The sequence below is a fragment of the Solanum pennellii genome, chromosome 12 (assembly GCF_001406875.1).
Source record: "Solanum pennellii chromosome 12, SPENNV200".
In the NCBI taxonomy this organism is placed as follows: domain Eukaryota; kingdom Viridiplantae; phylum Streptophyta; class Magnoliopsida; order Solanales; family Solanaceae; genus Solanum; species Solanum pennellii.
The window spans coordinates 12,905,127-12,925,523 of NC_028648.1; positions in this window are offsets into that span (position 1 = coordinate 12,905,127).

Below are 20,397 nucleotides of genomic sequence, written 5' to 3' on the forward strand. Positions count from 1 at the left end.
AACATGGAGGTTTTTGGAGGATGTTTAGGAGGGAATATGTTTTGATTTGGAAGAATGGAATCTTCTAAGAATTAATAACTTATATACACTTTTAAAATACCCAATATACTCTTAATAAACCGTCAATACATCCATTTAGAAGTGGGCTGAATATACAAGTTCACCCTTAGACTTGGCAGTGAACTGCACGCAGAAACAGGCCAATCGACGGACCGCCCATCGACGGGGCGTAAGCCAAATTATGGGCCGTGCTGGAAACCGTCGATGTGTTCAGAGGCTTGGAACAGGTTTCTTTTCAACCTAGGATAAGTACATACCCACGCCCACCACCTACGGGGCGTCGACCAGGCTACTGGCCGTCGATTGTCTTCCTTAGGTGGACTGCCTTTTGGAAGTTTTGGCCACCAACCTGGGTCCTTCCTCAAGGACCCTTGGATGGTCCTTGGGGATTATTTCCCGGACGATTCCACCCCAAATATGATCGTATATGAGTTTAACACCTATCACATAAATTTCATCCAAAACGAACATGTGATACTAGACGAAACATGCCTAGACACACAAGGTCATTTCAAGGCACATCTTTTGAACTTCATAGACGTTCTTGGACGTTTGACCTCCAAACTCCACAAAACTCGACACAATTCCTATACATGCTATAATAACTCATTTATAGGCCTTAAAAACTCATTAATAACACAATAGAAAATAAAACCACATATGAGGCACATAGGTGACTTAGTCGTCGAATGTCTTAGTCGTCCCTTGACGTTTGACTTCCAATACACCTAATACTTTAGCTACTGCCTCTATACCATATATTAGACCTATTTAGACCTTAGACCATCAAGCCAAACATGTTAGGATCTAGTTCACCTCAGTCATTTTTGGGGTCTTATTAATAAATGATAAAAGGATAGATTTACCCCTGAACTTTGACAAATAGTACATGTATGCCCTTCGTTATACTTTGTATTCACCTAAGTGCCTCCAATACAATTATAGGTACATACATACCTTTCTAACAAACGACCCCCTCATATTGTACACATGTCTTAGTCCTAATAAACTACCTGTTTGACCTTTATTTTTAACCCATTACAACCTGCCCCATAAACTCTGTTATTTGTAGCTTTAATGATTTAACAAGCCCAAGGACCTTGTGAAGGGACCTGGTCAATGGTGCAGTATATTTTCTCTACTGCCAAGCTGGAAAAGGTACAAGTTGCTTTTGCAGAGTCTCCAACTGATGACTTGACAAACCCAGGTACCTTGTAAAGGGACCTGGTCCTTGGTGCGACATACTCTTCACTGATAGGCTGGAAAAAGTACAGTTGGTTGATGCACAATCTCCAACTGTGGTAAAAAGGAGAGAGACCTCGACGAATGGCGTCATCTCGAAGGTTGTGACTATTCTTCATTAACCTTATGTCCAATAGTCACAACCTTAGTTCTTTGCAACTTGAAAAATCTCTCAAGAACTATTACAAAGGTAATCAAAAAGTGAAGATTCATCATCAAGATCAAACTCAAACAAGATAGAGTTGCAAGCTTACTGGTCTTTGGATTTATTCTTTTGAAAATATATTTTAAATGTGATCCTAAATTTATAGAGGACTCATATAGTTGTTTGGTACTACATTCTAAATTAGTTAGAGGTAACTTATTTAGTGGGCAGTGTTGTATTTGCCTAGGTAAATTCTTAATCATATAGAGTTAGGTGTTTTAGTTGGCAGTGTTGTGTTTGCTTAGGAAAATTCTAAGTTATCTAGCTGGTTAACACCAAGAGAGATACACATGTCAAAGAATGGCTGCTCAGTTGAACCTATAAGAGGGACAATCATCAACACGACAACCACGTTTCAATGGGAAGTTCTATATCTGATGGAAAACAAGGATGCACGATTATCTGCTGGATGAAGACAACGAACCATGGGACATAATGTTAGATGGACCCTTCATTCAAACTATTGAAGTGAAGGATGTTTAAATAATAGAAGTTGTTCCAAAGACTTGGCAACATTACAACGAAGCGGACACAAAGAAGATTGAGAAAATCTACGAAGTAAAGAAGCTTCTAGTGTGTAAGATTGTTGCTGAACAATATAACTTGGTTTCTGCATGTGAATTAGCTAAAGAAATCTGGACTGCCTTAGGACTGCACATGAGGGCACAGAACTGGTGAAGGAATCAAAGGTGGACTTATTGACCACCCAATATGAGAATTTCACAATGAAATAAAGAGAAACTATTCATGATATGCATACAAAACTCTCCTCCATAACCAATGAGCTACAAAGTTTGGGTGAACCTATAAATGCCAACAAGATGGTGAGGAAAGTTCTTCGAATCCTTCAGAAGTCTTGGGCAAGCAGAGTTGATGCTATTATTGAGGCTTAGGATCTAAAGTATTTACAATGGATACTCTTGTTTGAAATCTTAAAACCCATGAAATGAACAAAATTCAAGACTTCTCATAGAAAGAAGCCAAAAAGGACAAGTCTCCGATCCTCAAAATTTCATTTGGTGAAGCCTTTAGTGAATAGGATAACAGGGCCTATCTTACCAGGAGATTTCATAAAATTGTGAGAAACATGGAGGGTTCAGGAAAGGGGGAAATCTTTCTCGAACTACAATGGAAAGGTTAGGCACTTTATGACAGAATGCCCGATGGTTAAAGCTGAAAACAAAGAGTTTCATTGACCTGGACGCGAAAAGGAAATAAAGAGGGACCTAGTACTTGATAAAAATGCAAGAAAATCTGTAGCTGACCAAGTCGTGAAGAAAGCTCTTGCTGTATGGGGGGGACACATCAAGTGAATCAGGAGAATAAGAATTCCCTGATAATGTATCCATGGTAGTTGCTCAAGATGATGGGCTGTTTGCCTTCATGGTTCAATCACACAATGAGGACGATGAAGAAAAGGTAACCCTCTTTGACATCAAGCAAAACTTAAATACTTCCCCTGTGCAAAGGTTGAGAAACCTAGCAAATTTCTTGATCGACTGAAAAGGACTCTATGAACAATAGTCTTGATAGTCTAACTTAATATAAGAGGGCTGATGGTGATTCAGATATCAGTTCTTGAGGAACAAGTGATTGTTCTAGAATCTGAAAAACTAGAACTTAGGTAGCAGATAGATCTAATGATTGAGAAATATGGGGAAAAATGTGGAAACAACTAATATGCAAGCAGAGTTAGAATGCAATTTGAATATTATTGAGGCCAGATTTTCCCTAGCCTTGGAAAGGAATGATCAAATGGAAAGGGACCTGTTCAGTCTTAAGAAAGAACTTAAAATTTAACTAAAATGGACCAGCTCCACTAGAATGCTCTCAATCATCACCAGTCAAAGCAACCATAACAGAAAGGAGTTGGCAGTCTGAACATTACTCCTCCCTACAACCTCCACAACAAATACGTATGTGTTTCACATAATTTATTATGTCTTCATTGTGGTCGAAATGACCATCTAAAACGGAATTGTCCTGCTTTTAAGGCCTCACAAGAGAAATTCTTAGTCTGTGCTAGACAGAGAAGGGCTCAACAAGGGACCTGATTTAACTGTTAAATCTTCCAGATAGAAGACTTCTAAAAAAGAGGGGACCTGGTCATGTTTGTAAAGCCTTAAATATATAATTAAAAAAACAAATATGTCTCATTGGGCAAAAAAACCCCTTTTTTACTCCTTTGTCAGTTTACTGGGAACTAAAATTGAAGTAGGTTCCCAAGTCTAACAAATAATTTCTGTTGCAGCTTAGTGAAGGAACTAGCAGCAAGTGCTGGTATATGGATAGTGGCTGCTCGAAGCATGTGACTGGAAATACCAAAGACTCTTTTCACTCAAGGCACTTTAAGGAGATGTGCCATTTTTGGCGATGGAAAGAAAGGGTATATTCTCAAAGTTGGAAGATTTGGAAAATCTCTTGAAGATTCCATTGAAAATTTGAACTATGATAGTGGGTTAAATTACAGTCTCCTTAATATGTGAAAGGGAAATGAAGTTATGTTTTTGACTGACAAATGCATTATCACCTTTTTGTCCAAAAAGGGTGTTTCTGATGGCCAGAAGGAGGAGAAAAATGTATGTGGCGGAACTAGAAACAACTCAAGGAGACGATCAGACATGCCTAAGTGCTCAAAGTAAAAGTCTTGACTTGTGGCATTGGAGGCTAGGTCACGTGAACTCTTCTCTACTAAACAAACTAGTTTCTAGGGACTTGGTTCGTGGTATGAAAAAATTGAAGTTTAGTGACCATAAAGTGTGCGATGCATGTGTTAAAAGGAAACAAACCAGATCATCATTCAAATCAAAGAAGCAAGTCAGTTATTAAAGGGTCCTTGATTTAATACATATAGATTTGTGTGGATCTGTGAGAAAACAGATTCGAAGTGGAAAGTAGTACATCCTGGTGGTCATGGATGACTGCCCAGGATTCACGTGGACTATGTTTCTCAAGTTTATGTCTGAGACCGTTGATGTGCTAATGATCTTTTTCAAAATGATTCAAACAAATCTCAACTACTTGATTCCTAAGATCAGGTTCGACCACGGGACTGAGTTTGAAAAGTGAAGCTTGATGTCTTCTGTGCAGAAAATGGTATCAACCACAACTTCTGAACGCCCAGAATACCTCAACAAAATGTGCTGGTGAAAAGGAAGAATAGAACACTGGTAGTATTGCCAGAACCATGCTTATTGAGTAAGATCTCCCTCCAAACTTCTGGGTTAGGCAGTCAACACTTCTTGCTATGTGAACAACAGATATTTGATTCGGTCTCTCCTAAACAAAACACCCTGTGAGCTACTAAACGACAAGAAACCAAAGCTAAGTCACCTAAGGACTTTTGGGTTCAAGTGCTTTATGATAAACAATGGCAAGGATGATCTAGGTAAGTTTGATCCCAAAAGTGATGAAGGTATTTTTGTGGGGTAAGTATCTTCAATCAAGACGTATAGAGTTTTCAACTAAAGAACACTATGTATTGAGGAAAGTGTTCATATGGTGTTTGATGAAAGTGGTGATTTGAAGAACATAGATATGAAGGATGATGATGATATGGTGGAACTATTTAAGTTACAGAGCAATGAAGTTAATGGGACTGAAGCTAAGGTGAATCTAGACTCTGATGTTGCTAATCTATTCCATATGAGAAGGTGAAGGAGGATGACAAGCCTACTATGGGACCTGGTCCTTCAAATGATGCAAGTCCAGAGAAAACTCATCCTCTTGTTTATGATGATTCTGAAGATAAAGAAAAAAAATTGACCAACCACAATCCCTGCGTTCCAGATTCGTATAAAAGCATAATTCATCTCACCCTCTTGAAATCTCGTTCCTCCACTGAATTCTGGAATGCAAACCAGGTAAAAAAATAAGGAATTTGGTTGCATTCTCAGCCTTCATTTCTACTATTGAGCCTAAAAATGTGAAAGAAGCCCTGATGGATGCTGACTCGGTAAACACTATGCAATATGAACTGCATCAGTTTTAGCGAAGCAATGTGTGGTACCTGGTCCCAAGACCTATTGACAGAACCATCATATGGACCTGGTGGGTGTTTAGAAATAAGCTTGATGAGAGTAGGTTATCACTAGAAACAAGTCCAAGCTGGTTGTTCAAGGGTATAATCAAGAAAAAGGCATCAACACTGATGAGACATTTGCCCCTGTTGCTAGAATGAAGGCTATTAGAATGCCCATAGAATTTGCAGCATTCATGGGTTACAAGTTGTTACAAATGCAACTCAAAAGTGCCTTTTAGCATAGGGATCCGAAGGAAGAAGTATATGTTCAACAACCACTTGGATTTGAGGACGTTAATCTCCAAATCATGTGTTCAAACTCAACAAAGTCTTGTATGGACTGAAGCAGGCACCTAGAACCTAGTATGAAAGGTTGTCAGAATTTCTATTGAAGAACGGTTTCAAGAGGGGAAAAATTGACAAGCCCTTTTCGTTTAGAAAAAGAGAACAAGAACTACTCATTATCCAAGTATATGTGGATGATATCATCTTTGGATCTACATCTGAATATATGTGTGAAGAATTTGCCACTCTCATGGAAAATGAATTCGAGATGAGCATGATGGGAGATTTCAACTTCTTCTTGGGTCTGCAGATCAACAAAACCTCAAAAGGCACCTTAATTTGTCACGACAAGTACACAAAAAAACTGGTAAGAAGTTTCATATGGTAGATTCTAAGCCTATTGATACCCCAATGGGTATAATCTAAAAAATAGAAGAAGATGAGTCTAATCCATATACATAGGCATAATTGGATCTGTATTGTATTTGACCACAACCAGGCCAACCATTGTTTTCAGCGTAGGAATGTGCGCACATTTCCAAGCATGACCAGGGAATCACATCTAGGAAGCTAAGAGGATTCTGAGGTATCTGAAGAAAACAGAGGAGTTGGCCCTATTTTATCCTGCAAGTGATCTTTTGAACTGGTAGGATATGCAAATGCTAATTTTGCAGGGTATCAAGTGGACAGAAAGAGCACATCCAAAATGGCACATTTCTTTGGAACTTCAATCATCTCGTAGGGAACATAGAAGAAAAACTTAGTAGCTCTCTCAACGGCTGATACTTAATATGTAGTTTTCACCTCCTGTTTTGCCCAACATCTTTGGATCAAGCAACAACTGATGGATTTTGGAGTCCATATCACAACTATTCCTCTCATGTGTGATAATACTAGTGCAGTCAACATGGGAACTAATCCAATATTAACACAAAAGAACAAAGAACATTGATGTCAAACATCACTCTGAGAGATAATATTGAGAAAGGGAACATCATCATGAAATACTGCAGGACGGAAGATCAAATTACATATATCTTTACCAAAGCTCTCAACAAGGATCAATTTTAGAGCAAGAGGCTAATGTTGGGAATGATGAACCATTTAGTAATCATGTCTCATTTGCAGTTGAGGAAATGGTCCCTCCCAAGGTTAGCACTCTTTACATTTGTTTTAAACAATCTAATGAGAACCATTGAGATATCCATGTGTCAGTAATCAACCTTTCTGGCTGTTGTCCCATCGCTTTAAGTCCAAGAGACTCGTCTATTCAGGGACCTGATACATAATTTCAAGTTCTTTTTATATAGACTTTTCTTCACTCCATCTCCTTACATTTCAAAACCCTTATGTCTAAGTCATCCATAAAAACCCTATTTGTCTCTCTGTCTCATTTCTCTATAGTATTTCAGTTTCTTTTCTCAAACAAGATGTCTCAATATCCATCTTTTTAAAATAAATGCTAGACTCTCTAAACGGGATAGACCTAGTGGTGTTTTACACCTGTTCTAACGTGGTGTCTCTGTCAAGAATGTCGACTATTTCTCCAGTAAACAATGGTTCTACGAGTTCTTTTAACCCCCTGTCTCCCTTTTACCTCAATAACCCAGCACTCTCACACAAACCTAGTCCTTGTTCTGGGGTTCTCTCTGACAATCTTTTTGAGGCAGACCTTCCCAAGACTAAGTTATCAAAGTCAAATATTCTTGCTGCTCGTGAGAACTTGGTTATGGAAAGATTATCTTGTATGAGAGTATAAGTGTTCAATGAAGAAGATGACCAGGGTGTGGAAGAGTTGCTAGATGGATCTCAATTGATGTTTGACTAAACTCTTGAGATCGGTGGCTACCCTTCATCCGATTCCACTTACACTAATGAGGATAATCTTCCTCTCAAATGGATGATTCAAAGATTAATTATTCCAACATCTGCCAAAGGGAAGGAGAAGGTGATTGAAGACACACTTACAAGGAGACCCTCTAGTAGAGCAGATACTCAAAAAATCATGGGTGATGCTATGAAGCCCAACAAGTAAACTACTGCTGAGCATCGAAGGAAAATAAAATCCGGTCAGACAGCTTTAAAGTGCCTGTTGATAATGTAGTGGAAGTATCTAGAGAAGGTTGTGTAAAAGAGTGTGTGAGAGAAGTTTCTGAAGATAAAAAGCAAAAACTTTCGAAGAAGGCTAGAAAGGGAAAGATCAAAAGAAAATCTAAGACTTCTGACGAAAAAGGGTTGATTTAGAGAAGGGAAAGGGAAAAGTCAGAAAAGAAAACGGAAACATAGGAAGAGAGAAATTTATCCTGATGAACAAAAAATCTCCAAAGCGGACCTGGTCCCAAATGAAATTAGGAGGATCATATAGGAATCAAGCAGAACATCATCGACAATCTACATGTACAAAGTGTTTTGGGTGGCAGTGTATTCGACATGGACATTATCTAGAATCCAGGAATGAACTCCTTGCATGATCTGGTAGAAATTCAGTCTTGGATCCACCTTGTTTAAACCAAATCACCTGTTCTGCATGAGGAAGAAGTTCGAGACTTTTATTACAGCATCGAATTTTCAAAGGATGACAACATCACCTCTAGGGTAAGATATCAACATCTATACTTGGATGAAGACCTGCTAGGTAAAATCCTCGATGTACCCAGAGGAGGGATCAAGTCCTTTGTTGGAAAACATGCACCAAAGAGTTTGTGAAGGTATGTTCCGATATCCCTAATCTCGTCGTGCTGGGATTCAGAAAAAGCTCATGATAGGAGAGTATCAGTTGTTGTTCGAGTTCGTTAACAAAGTCACCCTTCCTCAGACAGAAAAGAGGACTATTGCCACTTAAACTTATCTATAACTTATGGAGACACTAAGAAAATTTGATCCCATAGATCTTTCGGCTCTCATAATGGAGCACGTGTACAAAACAGTGATTGAACGCAATGATGCAGCAAACTCTAGTCTTACTCCTGTTAACAGTTTCTTCTCTCATCCCCCTCCCTCCTCATAGTCCTTCCTTTGTGTTTTTTTGTGTGGACAGTGTCCATGGTACTCAGATATAACTTTAATTTGTATATATTGAATGTTAACTATTGTGCTTATGAAATGGATTCCTGTTTTGTTGTGGTTACTGTTTGTTTCCTCCAGTCGTAATAACTATGTTCGTGTTGTCTTTGATGTGATATTGCTTATCAATCTTACTTGTTCTATTGGTTTACTATAATACTTTTTTATGATGCCAAAAGGGGGAATCAATTGGGAGGTGTTCAGATGGTGCTTAGGTTGATGACTGCAAACAAGATATGAGCGACAAGGTGAAGGAAACAATAGATGAATAGGGAGTGTGTCTACTCTACAAGGGGGAAGAAAAATGAAAGCACCATTGTATGGTTGGTCATCATTAAAAAGGGGGAAAATGTTATTTGTAGTTTTGATTATTCGACAAACCTAGGGACCTTGTGAAGGGACCTGGTCCATGGTGCGATATATTCTCTCTACTGCCAGGCTGGAAAAGGTACAAGTGGTTGGTGCATATTCTCCAACTGATCACTTGACAAACCCAAGGACCTTTTCCTTGGTGTGATGTACTCCTCATTGCTAGGCTGGAAAAAGTACAGTTGGTTGGTGCCAGGCTCCAACTATTGTAGAAAGTACAGAGACTTCGACCAATGGTGTGGTCTTGAAGGTTGTGACTATTCTTCATTGACCTAGTGTCCAATAGTTACAACCTTAGTTTTTTCAACTTGAAAAATCTCTCAAGAACTCTTACAATAGTTGATCGAAAAGTGAAGATTCATCCTCAAGATCAAACTCAAACAACATAGAGCTGCAAGCTTAGTGGTCTTAGGTTTTGTTCTTCAGAACATGTATTGCAAAATCTGATCCTAAATCTACAAAAGACTCAGATAGTTTTTTGTGGGCAATGTTGTATGGGAAATTCTAAATCATGTAGAGTTAGATGTTTTAGTGGGCGGTGTTGTATCCGCTTAGGAAAACTCTAAGTTATCTAGGGGTGATATCTTAGTGGACAATGTTGTATCTGCTGAGGCTCTTCAAGTAATAAGTAGATACTTGATTGTGTGATTAATAACTTTTTCTCACATTGTGTGTAACTGGGTTCACTTTTTCTTAAGGAATATTAGTGAAATAGTTGAAAATCTTGTGCAACAGGTCGTGGTTTTACTCCCTTGATAAAGGAGGTTTCCACGTAAACTCCTTCTGTTGTTTTATTATTGTTATTTACTTTTCAATATATATCGGGTTCAGTTAAGGGATCTGGTCCTTTGGCTTGTAATGGAAGCACACATTTTATCAAACACAGTACCCACCTGATTCCCTCTAAAATATATCCTAATTTAAAGACCCAAATTTCATTTGCAGAACAACTTCAGTTTGGGCTGTGACAATTTGTTGGATGTGTTAAATCAAGGTATGAATGGGATGATAATTACTGCCGTTTCATCATATAGTTCATGTGACTGAATTAAATGAGGCACTGTCAGTATGTACTTAATTCGCAATCCTTTTGAACAATGCAATAGTCAATATTGCTTACATAAATACACAAGTTAATCTTAACAAAAAGGAAAGGAAACAACAAATAAATAAATGAAAGTGAAATGCTGCTGATTTTAAATGGTGAAAAAATGTTAAATTCGTAACTAAAATTCATGAGAATATTATGTAAAAAGAATTTCATACCCTATGGAACTATATACACCAGCTACGGGTATAGCTCCATGGGTTATGAAATTCTTTTTACACAAAATTCTCATGAATTTCAGTTGAAAATTTGACATGTTTTAGCGATTTACAATAATCAACATTTAGCTTCTATTTATTTATTTGTTGTTTTTTTGTTAAGATTAACTTCTGTATTTGTGGTCTACAAGATTGAGTTTTGCATCTATCAAAAGGTTTGTGAATTAAGTACAAACTGAAGTGCAACATGTAATTTACTCACATGGACTGTATGATGAAACCCAGTATTCATCATCACATTCCCACCGTGATTTAACACACCCAACGAATTGTCACAACCCAAATTGAAGTTGTTCTCCAATGGAGATATGAGTCTTTTAATTAGGATATTTTTAGAGGGAATCGGGTGAGTATTGGGTTTATGGGGTGGGTTGTTAGTTTAAGGGTTAAAAAGAAAAGTCAAATGGGTAGTTGATTAGGATTAATACACATATAAAACATGAGAGGGCCGTTAATGAGAGGGACATGTGTACCTAGAATTGGACGGCAGGGGCTTAGGTGGACGCAATGTCATTATGAACATGTATATGCTGGCAAGACTAAAACAAAATCATAAGTATTGTCCTGTTAATTGGTCTAATATGTTGATAACATGGACAAGTTACATACCTAAAATAAAGGTTAATATAGTCTTATGAGGATTCCCACCGAATGGGTGGGCGAAATAAAATGCAAATGAAGCATCTCGTGGAAATTCAGGTATCAATTTTTATGCATTTTTTTGAAGGAATGATGAGGGAGATGTTTAACACATATAGGGAGCAAGCATAGAGTATACTACCAATACACTTGAACAAGATGAAACCATACTAGAGGAATGCAAGCATTGCAAACAGTCACAACATAAAAAATTTATCATTCAGACTGACACAATGCTAATGTACAAGGTACTAGGAGGGAAGTGGTCACGTCCATGGATAATTGCAGCAAGGGTGACGGAAATACGAGGAAGTTTACAGGAGAAGCAATTTATTTTTCAACACATTCTAAGAGAAGAAAATCAATTACAAGATCATTTGGGAAACATAACTATTGAAAAGGAACTATCACATTCACAAGTTTTAATCGCATGGAGACTAATTAGAGGAGAATCATCAACAACGACAAACTACAATTCCCATACTTAAGAGTATTACCTTTGAGAGGATAGGGTGTAAGGAGAGGCTACAACATAAATTTTTCCAGAAGAAGAATATTAAAAATCCCTTGGAGGCAACAAAATAAAGGAAATGCTATTTAAGACACTAAAAAGGACTCGGAAAAATTGGGAATATGGAGTCAAGAATTAAACTATTAAACCTAGAGGAAGCCATCAACACTAGTAAAGGGAGGCAGAGCAAAGCTTTCCATGCTCTTTTTCACATGACAACCTGCAGAAAGATAGATAGATGACACCAAAGGAAAAATATAAGTAGCAAAATAAGTGAGAAGACTTACCAAGTGAAGTGATTTTCTCCTTTAGACAATACCAATAGTAAAAAAATAACAAGCACAACCCATGGAGCCTGAGAATGCAGAATCAAAGAAACTATGATTTCGGTAGCAAGCAATAAGGAAATATTCAGAAACCACGATACTTACTCTTGTTAGCTGATTCTTTCCGTAGCAACCGGAGGCAGAGGGATGGATTATTCCAAGGAGGAAGCATTCTCTGGTGAAGAAATAAAATCAAAGGAAGAGAGGAAAAAGCGGCAAAGTACAAAGATTTGTGAATAAAAAACTAATTATGAAACCCTTCCCTAGAATAGATACACTTCACTATCCGGTTTGGTTTGGGCATGGGTTTATTCATTTCCTTTTTTGATAATTTGTTTGGTTTTTTGTAATGGGCTTGTTAGGTTTGGGATTTTCCCATGGAGGTGTATCTTTGTTTTTTGTTGTTTTCTACAAACACATGAATAAAATGCAAAAAATTTCCATCAAATATTCCTTTTATAAACTAAATTTAAATCTTCATAAATTGAAAAAATTAATCATAAACAATAAATCTTGACTTGGATATCTTCAAAAGAATAAAGAATTTGATATTATGTATATCAAGATCTTCACATTTCACACAGTTTAACTCCTAAATTGTCAATTATAAGTCAGAAGTCCATATATCATACACAGAGGGTGTACACTTTTATTCACTTAATAACATTTTAAACATGTACCACATATGTGGAGTACCAAGTATTTTTCTTGTGTGTCAAGAATAATATTTTTATATGACCATCAATAAAACTAGAACGCAAACTTTTGTGTGTGAACATCTCATCTAAAAGCTTAAAGTGTTAGAGAGAATATATAACTATATATTTACATAACGGAAAAGCGCCTAAAATACCCTTGAAGTATTGAAAATGGTACAAAATTACCCTCCATCCACCTATTGGCTCCAAAATGCCCTTCTCATCTACGTATTGGCTCCAAAATACCCTTGTCATCCACCTTTAGGTTCAAAATTGACCACTTATTTTATTTTTTTAAAATTAAACTCCTAAATATTTTTTAAAATACTTGACGTTCAACTATTGGTTATAATTTAATTTATTAATATATTTTATAAACCAACCCACTACTCACGCATTACTAATTAAACAACACCCAATTAATAATCTAATTATAATATCAAAATCTTCATAAAAACTACTAAGACACGATGTAATTATAGATTCCTGAAAATGACATCCAAAATTATTCGAGTCCGAACCGAAGCCCCAATTAAATTTAAGTTGAGTCGCTTATTTAGGAGGACACTTTCAATAGGATTCTCTTTCAAGATTGAATTAGTAATTTATGATTAAAGGTAAAGAAGTAATACATCCCGAATTAATTCGTGCATTTTTTTAAAGTATAATTTTATAGATATTTATGATTTGTTTTAAAACCTTTAATTTATTATTTTGAAAAAAATTCACCTATGAAGTAACATTACATAATTGAGACGCAACAATAATTAATATGAACATAGTCAGACTTTTAAGTTTATGGGTAATTTTTATTTAGAAACTTAAATGTATGATAATTTACTTCTATAGATAATTTCAACTCAAATTTTTAAAAACACTCAATTGACAGTAGCTTTTCTGTAGTTGCATTAATAATGTGACGGATTTATTAATTTGGAGGGGTTTAATTAATAATGGGTGGGTAGTGGATTGATTTATAAATTATACTAATAAGTTAATTTATAACAAATAGTTTAGCGCCACGTATTTAAAAAAAATATTTAAATAGTTTAAATTTAAAACCGTTAAATAAGTGGTCAATTTTGAAGTAAAAGGTGGATGAGAAGGGTATTTTGGAGCCAATAGGTGGGTGGAAAGGGTATTTTGGAGCCAATAGGTGGATGGAGGGTAATTTTGTACCATTTTCAATACTTTAAGGGTATTTTAGGCCCTTTTCGGTTTACATAATTATGTTTTCATACTTTGGCGCTTCTAGTCTAATCCATTGGATTAATTAATACAAATAGGCAACTAAAGAAGTTTCTTTTAATAAATCCTATGATTGGACTTGCTGATAAAATTTAAAACCTAGCATAGTTTGACACTACAAGTAGAGACAGAGCTAAATTCAAATTTGATGTGTTTGATCTTTAAATTTTTTATGTATTTACGACTATGTGTGCAAATAATATATGTTGTGAAATTTTGATGGATCTGCATACAATAAACACATACTCATACACACACATGCACATGCACATGCACACATGTCTGCATGCGCGCACACACATGTGTTACACATTGATCTCTAATTTTTTCTTAAAGTTTGTATTAGAAAATAGTGAATCGAATATATATTTTAATCAAAAGTTATATCACTTAGAAAATAGCTTTCATTACAAAAACAAAGAAAGTTTATCAATTATTTCTTTTAAGTAACTTTGAATTAGTTTCATCAGATAAATTTAATTTATTCATCATTTTGAGTGAATTTTCTACTACACAACTAATGGTAAAGTAATTGCATGAAAATAACTTTAATAATTATCAACCAAACGTGAAAGAATATATATTGATAAAGAGTAAGAGAGGGAGTAAATTTAGATAAGTATTTAATAAGGAATTACAATAGGTATTTCCCCAACGACAGGCATGGTGTTCCCATCAGAGTTCCTAAGTTTCCACACTCAGGGAATATTGTAGTTCAAACAATAACATATTTCGATTCAACACTTAAGCATATGATAAATTGTTCTTATAAATAATTTCGAACAAAATTTTAAAATGTTTACGCACGTAGTTTGAAGGTGTACTCTCTCCTTCAAATATACATAATATATAATACTCTTAATAAACCTTAAAAATGCATACACATTTCAATAACATCATTTTCACATATTAAGTTTTCCTAAATTGAATTACTGTTATAGGTTATTATGTAATTTGTCTGGTTAGCAATCAATGATTATTATAAATAATTACCTATTATCACATAATAAGAAAGGTGACCATGTAATATAATTTATGCCATATATCTATGGAGTTTGCACCTTTTTTTCCATAAGATGATCTAAATTTGTATCTTTTTATATATAGTTGTTATCAATACATCATGTGCAAAGGAGATTGATTGGTTAATTCATATGCATTAATGATGAAATTTTTCTTAGGTTTAGTGGTTAATGTTCATTATAGAGAATTACTTATTATCACAATATAATGACCCGGAAGGTCATTTTAGGAAAATTTGAATATTAGTATAACTTGAATTAATCAATGGATGGGTGATGATAGATAATTGAATTAATAAATAGTTAGTGGGTTAAAGTGAATTAAATTATTTGGGGTTAACATATGATACCTAACTTAAAAGGGTAAAGAGGAACATGTGTCCTTGAGAGAGGGAGAGAACTGACAGCGAAGAAAAAAAACAAGTACAAAGAAAATCTTAGTGAATCAGGTACCCACTTTTCTTCCCTTTCAATATAATTAATATGTATGTAAGGATGATGTGATTTTTGTTGACAAAATAAGGTGTATTGTGAGAATAGTAAAAAAAGAAGAAGAACGAAAGGCATTAATGGGGGCAGCATAAAGTAAAGTTAATGGAAACTTTCAATTGAAAAGTAGTCGGGTTAGGAATTACAGTAATACCTATGCCAATTAATAATTTAATGTGTATATATATATGTATGTACATACTCGCAGTCCCCTATTTTGTATAGGTTTAGGTGCCTGCGTTGATTATTTATTCTGGTTAAATTGAGAAAAATATTAGGTGTAACATGGATTAGGACGCCTTCCACGAGTTTTTATTTTGTTTCCGTTTCAACACTTTAAAGTTGCTATAATATATTTTTATACTATTTCCACAATACACCTTATTTTGTCAACAAAATCACATCATCCTGACATATATATTAACTATATTGAAAGGGAAGAAAAGTGGGTACCTGATTCACTATGCTTTTCTTTGTACTTGTTTTTATTCCTCGCTGTCAGTTCTCTCCCTCTCTCAAAGACACACGTTCTCCTCTTTACCTTTTTAAGTTAGGTATCATATGTTAACCCCATAAAATTTAATTCACTTTAACCCACTAACTATCTATTAATTCAATCATCTATGATCACTCATCCATTAATTAAATCAAGTTACACTAATATTCAAATTTTTAAAAAATGACCTTCCGGGTCATTACATTATCCACCACTAAAAATCATGTTCATCCTCTAACATAAAATAAAAGAGAGTACCTGAAGGTTCAAAAAGTTGAGGATATCTGGCACGCATATCTGACTCTGTCTCCCAAGTTGCTAGAAATAGGCACTCCATGTAGTCGCACAATCTGACTGAAATATAGCTCGGCTAACTTTTCTGCCGTATACTTCACCTGAACAAGAATGAAGTGGGTAGACTTGGTCAGCCTATCAAGAACAGCCCAAATAGAGTCATAACCACCCAGTGTGGTAGGCGAACCCACAACAAAGTCCACAGTAATCCACTCCAACTTCCAAGTAGGAATAGGCATCCTCTAAGATACACCCCCGAGCTGCTGGTGCTCACACTTAACATGCTGGCAAGTCAAACACCTCGAAACAAAGTCTGAAATATCTCTCTTCATCCCACACCACCACTAATGTTGACTCAGATCATGATACATCTTCTCCGCCCCCGGATGGGTGGAATATCGAGAACAATAGGCCTCCTCAAGAATTAATCTAATCAAATAGCCCGTTTTAGGCACACAAATCCTGCCTCCGATCCTCAAGACGCCATCAGAATCAAGGACAACCTCCTTGGCTTCACCTCTCAATACTTTGTCTCGAATGAGACATAACTTCTCATAATTAAATTGGTGCGCACAGATTTTCTCAACTAAAGAAGATCGATCCTCAATAATAGCAATCATCCCATCACTCTCATCTGAAATCTGCAATCGGACAAGACTGTTAGCTAACATCTGAACATCTCTAGCCAATGTTCTTTCCTCAATACTAAGCGATGCAAGACTCCCCATGCTAGGATTCTTCCTACTCAAAGCATCGGCCACAAAATTGGCCTTCCCCGGATGATTTAGAATGGTCACATCATAGTCCTTCAGCAACTCAAGCCATCTCTGCCCTCAAGTTCAAATCGCTCTGACTAATGATATACTGCACACTCCGATGATCAGTGAAGATCTCACAATGCACCCCATACAAATAATGATGCCATAACTTAAGTAAAAATACCACAGCCTCCAACTCCAAATCATGAGTAGGGTAGTTATTATCATGGGACTTTAATTGCCTAGAAGCATAAGCAATCACTTTCCCCTTCCGCATCAACACACCACCCAATCCGACTCCTGAAGTATCACAATACACTGTAAAGTCTACACCCTCCTCAGGTAGAGTCAACACAGGAGCTGAAGTCAACAAAGTCATGAGTTTTTGAAAGCTCCGCTCACACTCATCAGACCACTGAAAACGCACATCCTGTTGAGTAATTCTAGTTAATGGAGCTGCAATAGTAGAGAATGTCTAAACAAATCGTCGATAATAGCCTACCAATCCGACAAAACTCCAAATCTTAGTAGGTGAAGTAGCTCACGTCTAGACTCTAAATGCCTCAATCTTGTCCGGATCTACTCTAATACCATCTTTGACACCACGTGTCCCAAGAATGCCAAAGTATTAAGCCAGAACTCACACTTTGAGAACTTGGCATACAAATTCTCTTCTCTCAACCTCTGAAGTAAAATCCTCAGGTGTCGGACATGGTCCTCCTCAGTCTGGGAGTAAACAAAGATGTCATCGATGAAAAGGATCACAAAAGAATCAAGGTATGGTCGAAACACCCCATTCATCAACTCCATGAATGTTGCAAGGGCATTAGTTAATTCGAAGGACATCACTAGGAACTCATAATGCCCATACCGGGTCCGAAAAGCTGTCTTAGGGATATATGATACCCTAATCTTCAGCTGATGATATTCAGACCTCAAATCAATCTTAGAGAACAAAGACGCTCCCTGTAACTGGTCAAATTAGTCATCAATACGCGGAAGAGGATACTTATTCTTCACTGTTACATTGTTAAACTTTCTCTAATAAATACACATCCTCATAGTCCCATCCTTATTCTTCACAAACAATACAGGGGCACCCCAAGGTGACACACTAGGGCAAATAAAACCCTTACTCAATAAATCCTGCAGCTGATCCTTCAACTCTTTCAACTCTGCTGGAGCCATACGCATTGAGGGATAGAAATAATCAATAGCAAAATCGATATCACTATCGGGAGGAACACCTGGAAGATCAGAAGTAAATACATAGAGAAACTCCTGAACCACAAGAACAGATTCCACGGGAGGTGGTTCAACACAAGTATACCGAATAAAAGCTAAGTAAGACAAACACCACCTCTCCAACAATCTCTGAGCACGGATAAAACAGATGACCTTGCTAGGATAAGAACCACTAACATTCTTCCACTCAACCCTTGGAACACCAGGCATTGCTAAAGTCACGGTCTTAGCGTTACAATCAAGGACATCATGATAAGGAGAAAGCCAATCCATACCCAAGATAACATCAAAGTCTACCATCCCCAGAATGATTAAGTCTACCCAAGTGTCATACCCAGCCAAAGAACCAAGACAGGATCGATACACTCGATCCACCACTAAAGGCTTACCCACCGACGTAGAAACACGAATAGGTACAATCATGCTATCACATATCATATCAAATTCAGCAGTGAAATACGCAGACACGTAAGAGAATGTAGACCCTGGATCAAACAATATAGACGCAGGTCGACGACATACTGGGATGGTACCTTTAATAACAGTATCAGAGGTCTCCGCTTCAGGTCTACCTGGAAAAACATAACAATGGCCCACTCGTCCACCTCCAGCCTGGGTGGTACCTCTACCTCCACTATGCTGAGCTGAAACACCACTACTAGAAACTCTATCACCTCTACCTGATTGAACTCTGACACGGCCTCTACCATGTGGTTTTGGTGGTCTAGTTTGAAATGAAGAATTTGATCGAGGACTAGCACGACACCTTTGAGAAGTACACTGCAGCATCAGGTGATGGGGATCTCCACAGGTAAAGAAAAATCTCTGACCTGGGAAGTGCTGTGTAGACCCTGAAAATCCACTATAATTGCCTCGCCCTTTAGGTCGCTGCTCTGAACCGTATGATCCCTAACCCGGGCTATAAGAACCCCTAGATGTCTTACAACCCTCAAATGTCGGCATAGATGCATGAATAGGTCCCTGCTGCTGAAAGGAACCACTCACTCTCTTTTATCCCCCACCACCAGATGAGGCACCATGAAACTGACCTGATGTACGGGCCCTTTTAGGATCTCCAAATTCTTGTCTCTCCATAAATTCTGCCTCTTTGGCGGCACTCTCAATGGACTGGAAAGAAGTCCCCTCCGTGATGCCCGAAACACAGCTGACCTGATAGAGAAAATCAATCCCCTCACAAATCTGCGGATCCTCTCTTTCTCATTTTGAATAATGGCCAATGCATTCCTAGATAACTGGCAAAAACGCGCCTCATACTCTGTAACCGATAAACCATCCTGTCTTAGACTCTCAAACCTCAAGCGACTCTCCTTTCTCACGCTCCAAGGGATAAAACGATCTTGGAATGCACTAACAAACTGCTCCCAAGTCACTGGAGGAGATCCAACTGGCAAACCCCCCAAATAATTCCTCCACAGTCTCTCGCTGGCACACGAAGATGGAGTGTAGCATATCGAACCCCATGTGACTCAACTAATCCAACCACCTCTAGTAACTCTCGGCAGGTAGTTCGAAATTCATGAGCGTCCTCGCTCTTCCCACTCTGAAACTGAGGTGGGTCCATCCTTCGAAATCTTTCATACCTACGCTGCTCATCCTCTGTCAGAACAACCACTGGTGAAACTTGACCCCCAATTGCTGGTGCAACATCATTCTGAATCGCGAGATCCACTGGTAGTTGCCCCACCACATCCTAAACAACTGGAGCTTGCTGCTGCTCTTGGGTCTGAGCCTCCTCTCTAACGAGAGTCATGTGGTGTAGCAGTCGCACCAACACCCTGAGAAAAGCCCTTAGCACACTTAACACCCTCAATAGTGTATCCTAAAGCAAAGGTGTGACTACATGCTCTGGAGGAACCTGGTCCTCTCTGCTATCAATATGAGGTTCAGGAAAGACCTCTCTAGCATCACCTCTCGCAAGTGTTACTCCACGACCACGACCTCTGGGTACTGTCGTACCACGAGTAGGACCTCTAGCTCGAGCTCTACCCTTACCCCTTGCTGGGGCCTCAACAACTGCCTCGGAGGTGCTTCTCCTGTACCACTAGTAAAATTAGTTCTAGTCCTCCTCATCTGTCAAAA